The sequence below is a fragment of the Leopardus geoffroyi genome, chromosome C3, assembly GCF_018350155.1.
Source record: "Leopardus geoffroyi isolate Oge1 chromosome C3, O.geoffroyi_Oge1_pat1.0, whole genome shotgun sequence".
NCBI classification, from domain to species: Eukaryota; Metazoa; Chordata; class Mammalia; order Carnivora; family Felidae; genus Leopardus; species Leopardus geoffroyi.
The window spans coordinates 102,095,220-102,109,017 of NC_059338.1; the positions used below are offsets into that span (position 1 = coordinate 102,095,220).

The following is a 13,798-nucleotide window of genomic DNA, read 5'->3' on the forward strand; positions in this document are numbered from 1 at the left end:
CTCCCTCTTTTTCTGCTCCTCCCCGACTTGCACTCTGTCCCCCTCTGTCTCTCAAAAATGAATAAATGTTAAAAAAATTTTTTTTTAAGTAACACTATTTCTAAATGTTATCATCTCTCCTTTGGTAGGAAAATCCCTCAATTTTATGGAGGGAAAAGAGGACAATTTCATCTTCTCTTCAAGCGCTTTTACCTCCTTAAGTCTGATTGTGCTCCTTCATAAAATCTGATTGTTATTTGCAGGGTTAGTGCAGTTACACCTTGAGTAGAAGTAGGGATACTTCACTTCTGAGAAAGAGCAAAGCCCCACATATTTTGAAATTCTGTTCAGAGCTTGCATCACTTCATCTGCTCAGCATTTGTTGGGTGCCGCATGCTCTGCTCTGCTCTGAGAATACAAAGGCAATGAAGATATGGTGGCCTGTACCCAAGGAACCGCCAACTGATCAGAGGGGTTGGACATTTCAAGAAGTCATTGCGCTGCACTATAGGGAGTGTGAAGGTGAAGGGGGACAGCATAGAAGTGTCTAGGGCATCCAGAAAAAGTCAAAATGTGGTTTATCGGTTAGCCTTGGTGGGCAGTGGAAGCAAGAAAAGGAAGGTCATTTTCCAGGTACCGTCAGTTTTACAGTGATGGGTTTTGGAAAATGAATATTTTATCAAACCGAACTGTATACCTGGCAATGTGCCAGGCAGCAGTGAAGTCTATAAAAGCACTGGTTTTGGACTTGGACAGATAAAATTACAAGTCCATTTCTGTCTACAGGTGTGACCTTGGGCAAGTTGTGTGACCTCTCAAAATCTGTTTCTTTGTCTACACAATGGAGATTATACAAGCATCTCCACCTCATGGGGTTATATGAAGATTAAATGAAAGAATACACATAAGTACCCAGCCCAGTCCTTGAAACCTGGTAAGACGGTAAGCGTTCAGTAAATACTAGTTATTATTAAATGCTCTATATACATTTTCTCACTGAACTCTTGCAACAATCCAATGGATAGTAGGACACAGAACACAAGAGATGCTAGAAAGATAGCTTCCAAACCATGAACAGTATGTGTGCCACAATAAGGAGGCTGGAATATATGTAGTAGGCAATGGTAAATCTTTTAGGGTTTTAAGAGAGAACCAATGAGTTCTATATTTTAGAAAGATCATCAAGATGATGGTATGGATAATGGGTTGGAAGGGCAGGGAGAAAGAAGACAGGTTAGAAGTCCAATTAAAAATTGCTTGTAGTAAATCACCCTGAGTGATAGTACGATGGGAGGGGTGCCTGGGTGGCTCAGTCGGTTAAGTGTCCAACTTTGGCTCAGGTCACGATCTCAAAGTTCGTGAGTTCGAGCCCCACGTTGGGCTCTGTGCAGACGGCTCAGAGCCTGAGCCTGCTTCAGATTCTGTGTCTCCCTCTCTCTCTGCCTCTCCCTACTCACACTCTGTCTCTCTCTCAAAAATAAGTAAACATTAAAAAAAAATAGTAGCATGGGAAATCCTAAATGCAGCACTATAGACCTTCAGAAGGGATGGCTGGCATATCCCTTGTGACTTAACCTCTACCTCTTCCCGTATCCTATAATGGCAAAAGCTTTAGGGCTTGCCTATATGCTAATTCTTTCAAGCTAAGAATTGTACCAGTGACTGGTGGTCTTTTCAGATTCATTTTCTTTGTTCCTAAGTGGCATGAGTTTTTGATCATCAATGAAAGGCAGCAAGTAAGCTCCCTTCTAGAACTGGAAGAACTAAATAATCAGTATGATTGTTTCTTGGCCTTAGGGGAGAAGTAGAAGCATATTCTCTAAAAGAACTGGAGTTTGAGGGGCACCTGGGTGGCTCAGTCGGTTGAGCTTCCAACTTTGGCTCGGGTCATGATCTCACGGTCCGTGAGTTCCAGCCCCACGTCCAGCTCTGTGCTGACAGCTTGGAGCCTAGAGCCTGCTTCAGATTCTGTGTTTCCCTCTCTCTCTGACCCTCCCCGTTCATGCTCTGTCTCTCTCTGTCTCAAAAATAAATAAACATTAAAAAAAATTAAAGAACTGGAGTTTGATTTCTTACCATTTTTGTCATCTTTACTTGTAGATGACGTCATCATCATTCATCTATACATTAATTCAAGAGTAATATATTACACAATAGTAGCGTTGATGTAAAACACAAACATAGGTTTACCACCTAGTGTTTCATCTATTTCTGCTTCAAAAAGCCAATTTTCTTTATCCCAGCATTTAATGTTTCCAGTGTAAAAAAGTAATCTCTATCCCCTATTTTTGCTAGAGATTCTCAATAGTAAAAAGTATATTTCAAAAGAGCAAGGAATTAATCGAATTTAAAAACATGTTGAAGGCAACTCTGTCAGAATGCCAGAAGCCAGATAAATCAGACTGCTCTCTTGCTTGTGTCCCAGCATCATAATATATATCTTAAGAAATGGATGCGAAACCAAGTTTTCTTTTGAAATACCATGTTTTGTATCCCAAATTCTTCCCTTTCTGCATGTGCTCTGATCCAATTTTGCTTAACAAGACATGCTTTATCAGAGTTGCCTTGATTTCAGTTGTTTGCATAACAGGGTCATGTACTTTGAGGTACGTGTGGTGACGACATGACAGAGAACTATCTGGAGATAGAAAAGAGTCCAGACATAAAGCAGAAAAAGGGTTTCAGCATTTTATGTTTTTTCAGGATTTGCAGTTTTAAAGTGATAAAAGCAAAATGTGTGTTAGCCCTTTAAAATTATTACTTATGGGGCACCTGGCTCAGTTGGTTGAGTGTCTAACTGTGGCTCAGGTCATGATCTCACAGTTTGTGGGTTCAAGCCCCGTGTCAGGCTGAGTGCTGACAGCTCAGAGCCTGGAGCCTACTTTGGATTCTGTATTTCCCTCTCTCTCTGGCTCTCCCCAGCTCATGCTCTGTCTCTCAAAAATAAACAATGAAAAAAATTTGTTTAATTATTGTTAAACTGGGGCACTTGGGTGGCTCAGTCCAGTAAGCACCTGACTCTTGATTTTGGCTCAGGTCATGGTCTCTCTGTTCGTGAAATTGAGCCCCATGTCAGGCTCTGTGGGTCACACCGTGGAGCCTTCTTTGATTCTCTTTCTTCTGCTCTCTCTGCCCCTCCCCCGATCACACATGGGCACACATGTGCTTTCTCAGTCTCTGTCTGTCTGCCTCTCAAAATAAATAAAGATTTCTAAAAAAAAATTAAAAAGTTATTGAACACATTATCATGTTGCATTTAAAATGTTAATCATATAAATTTTAAAATTGGTTTGAGATATTTATACGATGAAAATGAGAACTGTAAATGTTCTAAATAACTTTTAAAAATATACAGTATTAAATTTATTTAATGTGTCTGAAACTGAGAAACGTTATCACAACACGAGTGAATAATAACCATGAAATCTTTTCCTCAAGTTTAAGACTTGGTGGTAGTGGTTGTTTTTTGATTATTACAAGAATCTACAAATGTTAAATTAGGAAATGAGCTTTGAGACTTGGAAGAAAAAGTGGAGGAAAAAAAGACATTCCTAAATACGATCACACGTTTAATAAATGTGAATGAGTTTAAGAAAAAAACAAGAAAATTAGATACTTTTAAAGTAAAAAAATTACAACCACGATTAATCATCCAGACAGAGTAAGTGTTAAGAAACCACAAGAAAAAATAAGCAAAAGTTAGCAAATGAATTTAAAAATATGAAAAAAGACTGAATTAAAAGGGAAAAGCCACCAAACTTCAACCACAGCCATGTCCTACAGAGAATGACATTTGTATAAACACCACAGGCAAAAAAGCAGGAAAGACTAGTTTTTAAAAACTGATTTCCATAAACACCTCAATTTAACCATCAAAAATTACAAAAGGTAAAAAGGTCTTTTTAGTGAACAGGCTGAGACAGCAAATATCATACCTCTACTTAATAATTTAATTTTTAGAATTAAATAACAGAATTTGTGTTTAACTGCATAACCCTGACTTGCTTCTAATAAGTGAGCTTCTAAGTGAGCTTGATAGTTTCAACCCTGAGATATTTCTCGCTTGTCTAGGTTGATTTTTCTTTTTCTTTTTTTTTTTTAATGTTGACTTATTTTTGAGAGACAGAGACAGAGTGTGAGTAGGGAGGGGCAGAGAGAGAGGGAAACATAGAATCTGAAGCAGGCTCCAAGCTCTGAGCTGTCTGTCAGCACAGAGCCTGACGCGGGGCTTGAACTCACGCACTGTGAGATGATGACCTGAGCTGAAGTCAGACACTGAACTGACTGAGCCACCTGGGTGCCCCTAGATTGAGTTTTCAATTCAATTTTTTTTCTTGTAAGAAAACACACACACACACACACACACACACACACACACACACACACACAAATAAAACCTTGAACAGACCAAGATAGTATTTCATGATACAAAAGAATTTTTTAACCCTGAAAATTATAGATAGATCAGTACTTGAAAAGATATGAACTTAAAAGAGCAAATTTCAAGCACATAGAAAAGAAAAAGGTATGCATTAAGTATAACTAATTCCTATAATAACTTATAAATAATCTAATATCCTTTTATGATAAAGTAAGCATATGAAAAATAGAAGAATATAGTTCAGTTTAAAAAAATTACGTGTCACATGTGACACCATTTCAGTAAGATAGGGAATTTTTTTTTTATTCTCAAGTTAGATTATATACAGTGTAGTTTTTGGCTTCAGGTGTAGAATACAGTGATTCATCCCAACACTCAGCGCTCATCCCAACAAGTGCCTTCCTTAACGCCCATCACCCCTTTAGCCCATCTCCATCAACCCTCAGTTTGCGTCTGTATTTAAGAGTTTCTTATGGTTTGCCTCCTTCTCTGTTTTTTACTTTTTCCTTCCCTTCCCCTATGATTATCTATTAAGTTCCTCAAATTCCACATACAAGTGAAATCATATGATATCTGTCTTTGACTGACTTATCTTGCTTAGCATAATACCCTCCAGTTCCATCCACATTGTTGCAAACGGCAAGATTTCATTACATTTTTGTTGCCGAGTATATTTCATTGTGGACATATATACACACACACCACATCTTCTTAATCCGTTCATCAGTTAATGGACATTTGGGCTTTTTCCATATTTTGGCTATTGTTGATAGTGCTACTATAAACATTGGGGTGCATGTACCCCTTCAAATCAGCACTCCTGTGTTCTTTGGATAAATTCCTAGTAGTGCAATTGCTGGGTCATAGGGTAGATCTATTTTTGGTTTTTTGAGGAGCCTCCACATTGTTTCCCAGGGCAGCCCCACCAGTTTGCATTCCCACCAGCAGTGCAAGAAGGCTCTGATAGAGAAACATTATTGATGACATAGTGCAGAATCCCCTTGGTGACTAAGGTGGTTGAGGCTAGGAGACCTAAACTGTGATTAACACAGTTCAGGTCGTCACCATGTCTCACTGGAGTAACCTGTCCTATTTTCTTCAAATCCATGCTCCAGAATGAATCGCTTAAAACTCAAATCTGACAGGGAACATCACATGATGCATCAACCAGCCACGAACAGAATCAGTGATGTGGCTAACAAGTGAGTGTGTAGATCCTTGCTATAACTCGTGTGCTGTTAGTGCTAATTTATTCATTATACCAACTCTTTTTGTTTTTCTTTTTTCAGCAAGCATGAGCCCTTAGTTATCCTGAAGCCCCAGATTCATTTCAAGTCTGGGCTAAAAGACAGTTTGACATTTTGATAACCTTGATGAAGCATGGAAATCAGGATGAGTAGGGGGAGGAGAGAGGGGACGCTGCAGGCCTATCTAAGCACATTGTGTGACATTTACCTACCATCTTTTCCTTACCTATAAAACGGAAACAATGTTAGTCCTACTTACTTCATGGGGCTCTTGGGGAACTTCATGTAAAATTAGAGTGTATGTTAAAGGTCATTACAAATCATGCAGGGCAGAGCAAATTCAATAATTCTCTATTAGAAATAGCAGATTTATAATTGAGATACAGGTAAAGAAGAATAACATTTCCAGTGCTCATAGTCAGAAATGAAGTTTAATTATGAGGGTACATCAAGTCACTGGTTAACTCTGAGACCTCATTTTGTCAGTATTACCACTCTCTCCAGGCATTCTGGTATTTTGTTGCTGTTTGTTGTTGTTCCTTGAACCAAATTCATTTTCATCCCCTAATTTTTGCACTTATTATCCCCCCTCTACATGGTTAGCTACTCCCCTGGATATGTGTATGGCTTCTCATCATTTGGATTTCAGCTCTAATGATACCTTCTCATCCATGCCCCCATCAATATCAAAGACCACTGTGCCACAGCCCTGCCCCACTCCAATTTCACATGACCTTTATTTTCTTTTTAACATTTATCACCTAAATCTCTTATTTATTTTTTAGTTGTTTATGGATAAAGTCACTGCTATGTAAGAGCACTGTGCCCTTTTTTTGGAAGGAGGACCTGACTGACCAAGCAGTCTGTCACTAAGCAAGATCAAACTGCTAACATTCTGGATGACAGGAAGTTCACAGTGACCTTGTCAAATCAGAGATGATCTGTTGGAAACTTGACTTTCCAGATGAACGAGGTGGGGAAGGAAACATACAAGGACAAAAAACACTGAACAGAAATAGGCTCAGGATAATTTTTTTTTTTTGCTTTGCCCTTACATATAAGAAGTTGGATGGAACTGGCCTAACATATTAAGCAAATAACAGTTTGGAGAGTAGAATTTCTTGTTCTTTTTTGTCAGTACCCTGCAACCTGAATCCTATGAAAAATGAGATTGAAGTAGCCTGAAAAGATGAAATTGACAATTTTCTACACGATGCATTTGGATAAGTAAAGATATTCTTGTACGAATTAAATTCAAAATGTACGTACTTATTGTTCAGATAACTCACTTGCCTATAATTTCTATTCTATAGCATATGAAATGTTATTTTAAAATATTTGCTCTTAGTCTCATCCGCTAAGGCAAAATTGTGATATGGCACACCTACTTATTGGCATTCCCCAACATCTTCTTTCAAAAAATGTATCTTCTTATTTTTTTTTAAGTAAGCTCTGTGCTGAATGTTGGGCTCATGACCCCAAGATCAAGAACTTCATGTTCTACTTACTGAGCCAGCCATGTACCCCCGTCTTCAGCTTTGAGACACTTAATTCCCCTCCACTCACTGTTTTATCTACCTGTTCCACAACTCACTCTGTAAAGCCCTGCTTTCAGCTTTCAGCAGATCTCTGTTTGGTGTTTCTTCTTCTAAATTCCTACTCAAAATTATATATAACCCTACTGTGGCACTTAAAGAAGTGTATGATATAAAAAAAATTTTTTTAATGTTTATTTTTGAGAGAGAGAGACACACAGAATGCAAGCAGGGAGGGGCAGAGAGAAGGGGACAGAATCCGAAGTGGGTTCTGGGCTCTGAGCTGTCAGCACAGAGCCTGATATGGGGCTCAAACCCATGAACTAAACTGTGAGATTATGACCTGAGAAGATGTCAGATGCTTAACCGACTGGGCCACCCAGGTGTCCCAAGAAGTGCATGATTATAACTGTGTATGTGTCTGTCTCTCTCATTAGATTCTACTTGTACTACCAAATATATAGTCCCAGCGTTTATTTGTTACACAGCATAGCAGGTGTTCAATAAAGGTTTCCATTTTATACTTCTCCATTTTGTTAACTTTTTAAAAAAACATTTCCCATATGTTACTTTATTATTGCTGTTTGACAGCCAACAGAGGTGGGGTTGGGTCATTTGTTTTCATATTTTTCTATGTTAAAAACTCATACTTTCTTTTTAGAAAAAAAAATTCCAAAAGTGATGGAGTAAAGAGGCTTTGCTATGTGTGACTGTGCTGTTTAAGAAAGACAACTATTGGGGCGCCTGGGTGGCGCAGTCGGTTAAGCGTCCGACTTCAGCCAGGTCACGATCTCGCGGTCCGTGAGTTCGAGCCCCGTGTCGGGCTCTGGGCTGATGGCTCAGAGCCTGGAGCCTGTTTCCGATTCTGTGTCTCCCTCTCTCTCTGCCCCTCCCCCGTTCATGCTCTGTCTCTCTCTGTCCCAAAAATAAATAAACGTTGAAAAAAAAATTTTTTTTTAAAAAAAAGAAAGACAACTATTAATTTTCCATTTAACTGGAAGGAAAGTATATCGGAGAAAATCCCAGTGAATAGATGAATCTACATATAGTTCAATTTTCCAATTAATTTACTCAGTCATCTGAGTGGTTTGAACTCTAGAGCAGGGCCTTGGGTTTGAATTCTGGCTCCGACACTCGCTAATAAGCTTGTTTGACCTTAGGCAAATTCTTCATCTTTCTGTGCCTTAACTTTCTCATTTGTAAAATGGGGCTAATAATTATATCTAATGCACAGGGTTGATCTGAGGACATATTCAACAAATATTTATTTAGGACATATTATATACCAGGCTCTGTTCTTGATATGAGTGATCAAATATGAGGAAAAAAAAAGCTTCTTCTTCGTAGAGTTTGCATTCCAATTAGCAAGATAAACATAAATACACATATATGTGTTAGAGATAAGTGCTAAGGAGAAAAAGAAAAGCAGAGAAGAGGAATATGAACTGTTGAGGAACAGACGAGATTTGGAATTTTAGATAGGGCAGCCAGGGAAGGTCACACTGGAAAGTCAACTTCTGAATACAGACTAATGAAAGTGACCGTAGTGGCAGCATCAGTCTCGATGGGGAGGCCTCCGACGCAGAAAGAACAGTAAATTGCAAAAACCTTAAGAAAGAAGCATGCCTGGTGGGTTCAACGGACAGCAAGAAGGCCAGTGTAGTTGAAGTGGAGTGAACAAGGAGGAAATTATAGGCAACAGGTATGTGTGTGTGTGGCACACACTTGTGCCCATGCAGGCGGGTGATCAGGTCAGGCCCTGTGTGCTGTCATGACAACTTCAGCTTCTGAAGAGAAACGGGAGCCTTGCAGGAGTTAGGCACAGGAGGAGTGACAGAAGGAGATTCATGTTGTCGCATATTTCTCCAGCTGTCTCACTGAAAGCTGACTGGTTGGGGGTGGGGCGGCAGGAGTGGGGTGGGAGTTGGGGAATTTTGCAGAGGAGAGCAAAGGCAGCAAGAAGGAGGCCAATCAGGGAGCAATACTAGTTAGACTGCAGTTGTTGTCATAAGATGATGGAATCTGGACCCAGGAGGAAAGATGCAAAGTGGGAGAGGAAAAAGAAGAGTCTAGAATTACACCAATATTTCTCGGACTGCACATCTAGAAAAATGGTGCTTATGGACTGAAATGCTTAATGTATGATTCTTACCATCATGTCTAAATGTATTAACATATTAAGTAGTTAATATATGTAAAGCACTTAGTATAGTACCTAACACCAAGTCACTCTTCTGTTCATGTTTGCTGTTATTACTAATAAATTGAGACAGGAAAATTTTAAATCCCTGTATTTTATTAAATGGCAACATGTTAGAGTTACAACTTATGGTCTCTGGAAATCAAGTGATTGAAATGAGAAACCGAAAGACTCTCCATTGGCAGGGACAGGAAAGGAAACAAGATTTTCAAGTACTAACCAAATTCTGACTCCTTGAATTCTCCTTTTCACACCTACAAGTGCCTTTAATACAGCACCTCTTTCTTTTCTTTACTCTGGACTTTTGCAAGTATCCCTATCCTCATAAACAACACACACACACACACACACACACACACTACCTTTTAAAAAACAGTCTCTGTTTCACACTCACTATTGCAATGGAATTTACATTAAGCGGTACTGCTTTAAGTACCATTGAAGTTCCCTGTGTTTTGAAGAAACAGCAGTGACATTTATTTTTTACTATTATGTTCCTGAAACTGTGAAAGCCAATAAAATAAAAGTATGAGAGAATTCTGAAATTCTAAACAGTTTAAAAGAAAATAAAGCACTTTTGGTTTCTATGTGATGGTACCTGTGTCCTTCTATGCAGTGCATTTCTCATTCTCATTTCAACTATAGATGAAATTTCAAGTTGAACATACTTGAAGTCTGTTTTATGGTAGAAAAAGGGTCCTGGCTATGGGAGTAACTATGTGACTCATCTTATCTGGATCAACTGATATTGTAACAGTTTCCCTTCCTGAATATCTAGAACCAGAGAGTGGGACCCTTTCCACAATTACTATCGCAATTCGTAGTGTTTTTTCCAGTGTGCGTTAGCTTATACCTACCTAGAATCCTGTTTCTGTGCAAGGTAAAGCTCTATTAAAACGTATGTTCATGTGAAAATTCCATTTTAGTTTAAGTCTTTATGTATAACAGGGCCTGGTAAATAAATAACACTGGGACGAACAAATAGACAACAAACTAGGGTTTGGTTGCTTTGACCAGACCAAGAAATTAATGCAAACAAACGCAGAAAGATACTAATTGCTGGCAACCCACCCACCCCACTCCCCTCCACCATGTCTTCCTCCAAAAGTCAGGGGAGTTAGACAAAATTCTTTGTCATACAAGGATTCCCAAACTCACTGTTAAACATACTTACATTTTCTAAAGCCAAAAAGCCTTACTGTAATTTACAGATCGATTTGTCTCTTAAGTGGAAGGAACAAAGATAGGAAAGGAATTTGGGAATCTAAGTAACCTCTTTTATTTTTAATGCCACGGAGGTGCTGTGGGCTGCGGTTCTGCTAATTCAATAAAGGATACAAGCTCTCAGAGACTGGCAAGCATTCAGCAGGGGGATTCAAAAATAACTAGGACTCTGCTGGAAGTTCTCTGGGGAGAGATCTCACAGTGCTCCTTGTCATTCAGACAGTGAGTTAATGGGTCCTATCATTATTTCCAATGATAATTAAAATGCAGAATTCATTCTCTTTAGTTTGGGGAAAATTCTTTCATTTCTTCTTCCTTCCTCCTCCCAATTTCCACTTACACATAGGCTTGTCTAATTTTTTTTTTAATGTTGATGCTTAGAATTTATAAGCAAATAGTATTTCATGGTTTATAAGGTACTGTCTTAAACATTTCATATTCAATAGTTTAACTGGCTCAATTTTTTTTTTACAAAGTGTCTTCACAATTCTATGATGAAGAAATTATTCAAGTTATTCATATTATTTCTGTTATTTAGATGTATAACTTTATGTATGTATGTATGTATGTATTTTGAGAGAGAGACCACGAGTAGGGAAGGGCAGAAAGAAAGAGAGAGAATTCCAGGCAGGCTCTGTGTTGTCAGCACAGAACCCAACATGGGGCTCGATCTGACGAACCATGAGATCATGACCTGAAACAAAACCAAGAGTCAGATCCCTAACCAACTGAGCCACCCAGGTGCCCCTAGATCTATAATTTGAAGCTCTAAGAATAGTTACTGGATCACTAAGTACTCAGAGTTTTAAGGAACAGAACCATAACTTGAACCTATGTCTTTAGTTTTAAAACCTTGTACTCTTTCCATTTCATGACAGTTAAATTTTGGTAGTTAATGTACTAATAAAATTCTTTGAATATTTTCCAGAGACTCAAGAACAGGTAGAACCACAGGATAAGGGAATCAGGGGAAAGGAAGGTGGTGAGGAGAGACCAAAACTGGCAATGGATAAGCCAGCCACATAACAAAAAAAGAATACTCTTAAGCCGTTTGAATGTGAAATGCACAGCCTTTATCATATTATGCAAGTACTAGATTTGTCTATATTTTCACTGCCATATTTCATGTCTAGAACAGCATGCCTTATCAGATGTACCACCAAGATTGAAAAATTAATTAAACCATGCCAATTAAACCATGATACACCATCGATCAATTTTAAAAAGCTAAAATGGGGGGGCAGGCGATGGAGGGAAGGCAGATCTTAGAATCAAAGAAATACAGTATTGGTAACTGCAGAGGGTATGAAATTTCTGTAGATAAGTCATAACACAACCTTACTAGACAATCAATAAGCATTTATTAAGTGCCTATGGATGGGTACAATGAAGCAAAATGCATAATCTAGGTGAAGAAGCTTAAGTGCTGTGTATGAAATATTAATTACTATCCTTCAGTTTCACAGTGTTGACCACTGCTAAAAAAAACAGATCCATTTGTGCAAAAAGATGTCTGAGTGTGCAAGCATCAAGAGGGTACAAGGTAAAGAAGGGAGGAAGAGGAAGAGGAGGATAGGAGGAAGTAACTAGGGGAGGCGAGGATGGCCTGGAGGAGACGTAGAAGAATGGAGGAGGGATCGATCTAATTTAACCAGGAGCTTCACTGAAACTCAATGGTGGTCTGAATCCTGTCTGTACCAGCTCCCCTGATTATATAAGCAATAACTGCTGTCCTATGTATGAAATGATATTTGAAAACATCAGCTTTCAAAAAGGGTTTCATACATTGTTCAATCATCTCTGGCTTCATGTCTAATTTTTCCATCCTTGCACATTTTTTAAATTATGAAGACTGAAAACTAGACAATTTCTCAGATTTGAACTAGTTATTTCTCAAATTTGAACTAAATGTAATGATTAAATGTTGGGCAATGCTTGGAAATTAAATCTTGTTATGACTGGTCATCAACTTCCTTGATGACTTAAAAGCTTTAGAATTTGTGATTAAAATTAAAAAGTTGTCTGAGCTGAAACTAATCATCTAAATATTTTACTTGGGCATTTTGCATATATCATGATTACCATCCCAAAATCTGTGTGCTGAACTGGAAAAATGAAATTAGATTGTTTCTAATTAAAAACATTTCTGTTTCTGTAATGAGAATTGTATACATAAATTGCCCTATAATGTGAAATAATTACTTTTGAAATTACTCAAAAAAAATAAAAGATCCTCAACCTTTTAGCTGTGCATTATGCTCATGAATTTATTACTAATTTGAAAGAGATAATATCCTCAACATCATTAAGCCTCATGACTAAGTGGTAATATTACACATTCTGATGTTGTCACATAGTTGCTGTGATTGAGGAAAAACTAACCTAGTAATGGTAATTACTTCTTTAGAAAGGCAAAATTATAAATAAATAATAATGCAGAGCAATTTCATTTTTAAAAGTCAATAATGAATTCCATCAGCTGCATGCCATTAAAAATCAAAGAGGTTACTTACATGCATCAGATCTTTTTATAGCTTTATTCCTTCCATTTAAAAGTACAGGCCGATCCATCAATAATAATGTTTTGACTTGTTTGACCAAAACTTAATAAAAAAAAAATACAAAAACCTCCTATTTCTCTCTTCATTTCTCTGGAGCCCAGAGAACTTAAAGGAATAAAATGCTGAAGGAAAACAAATGCATTTAAGCCAAGTGTTAAGCAGATGGTGAGGAGAGCCTAATGAAATGTATTACCAGTTTTTGAAACCCAGAGCAGTGGTGATAAAATATAAGCATGTGACTTGATCACTGTTATTACCTGAGCTGTGCACAATTTTTCAGTTAGGGGCAAGGTAAGACAATATGGAAACCTTACTGACAAATGACCTCCAGTGAATGCATGAAAAGAAGTCACTGATGACTTGTTATAAGTGGCCATTGTACATGAAAACAAACTCTAAATCACTATGTCTGAATCTATATCTGGGAGCAACTCCTGATAGAATTGTAGTTAGCAGCAGTACCTATAGTAAATCAGGGACAAATAATGTACATGCACCGAAAGTCTTTTTTAGATTCTATATTTAGATTTAGTATTTCAGCATAGTTTACCCTCTCTGGACCTCCCCTACCAAACATTCCCTTTTTAGAGGCAGTAACCAAGATTTCTATATAGCTTATCTGGATTTTGAAAATACAACACAAAGCCAGCCTTATCTGACTTTCCAAAATG

At 38.0% G+C, this 13,798-nt stretch overlaps 1 protein-coding gene across 9 annotated transcripts in view; it reads right to left on the bottom strand.

Moving 5' to 3' along the window:
- OXR1 (oxidation resistance 1) overlaps positions 1 to 13,798 on the bottom strand; it is a 456,115-nt gene that overhangs the window by 104,004 nt on the left and 338,313 nt on the right. The window lies entirely within an intron of this gene.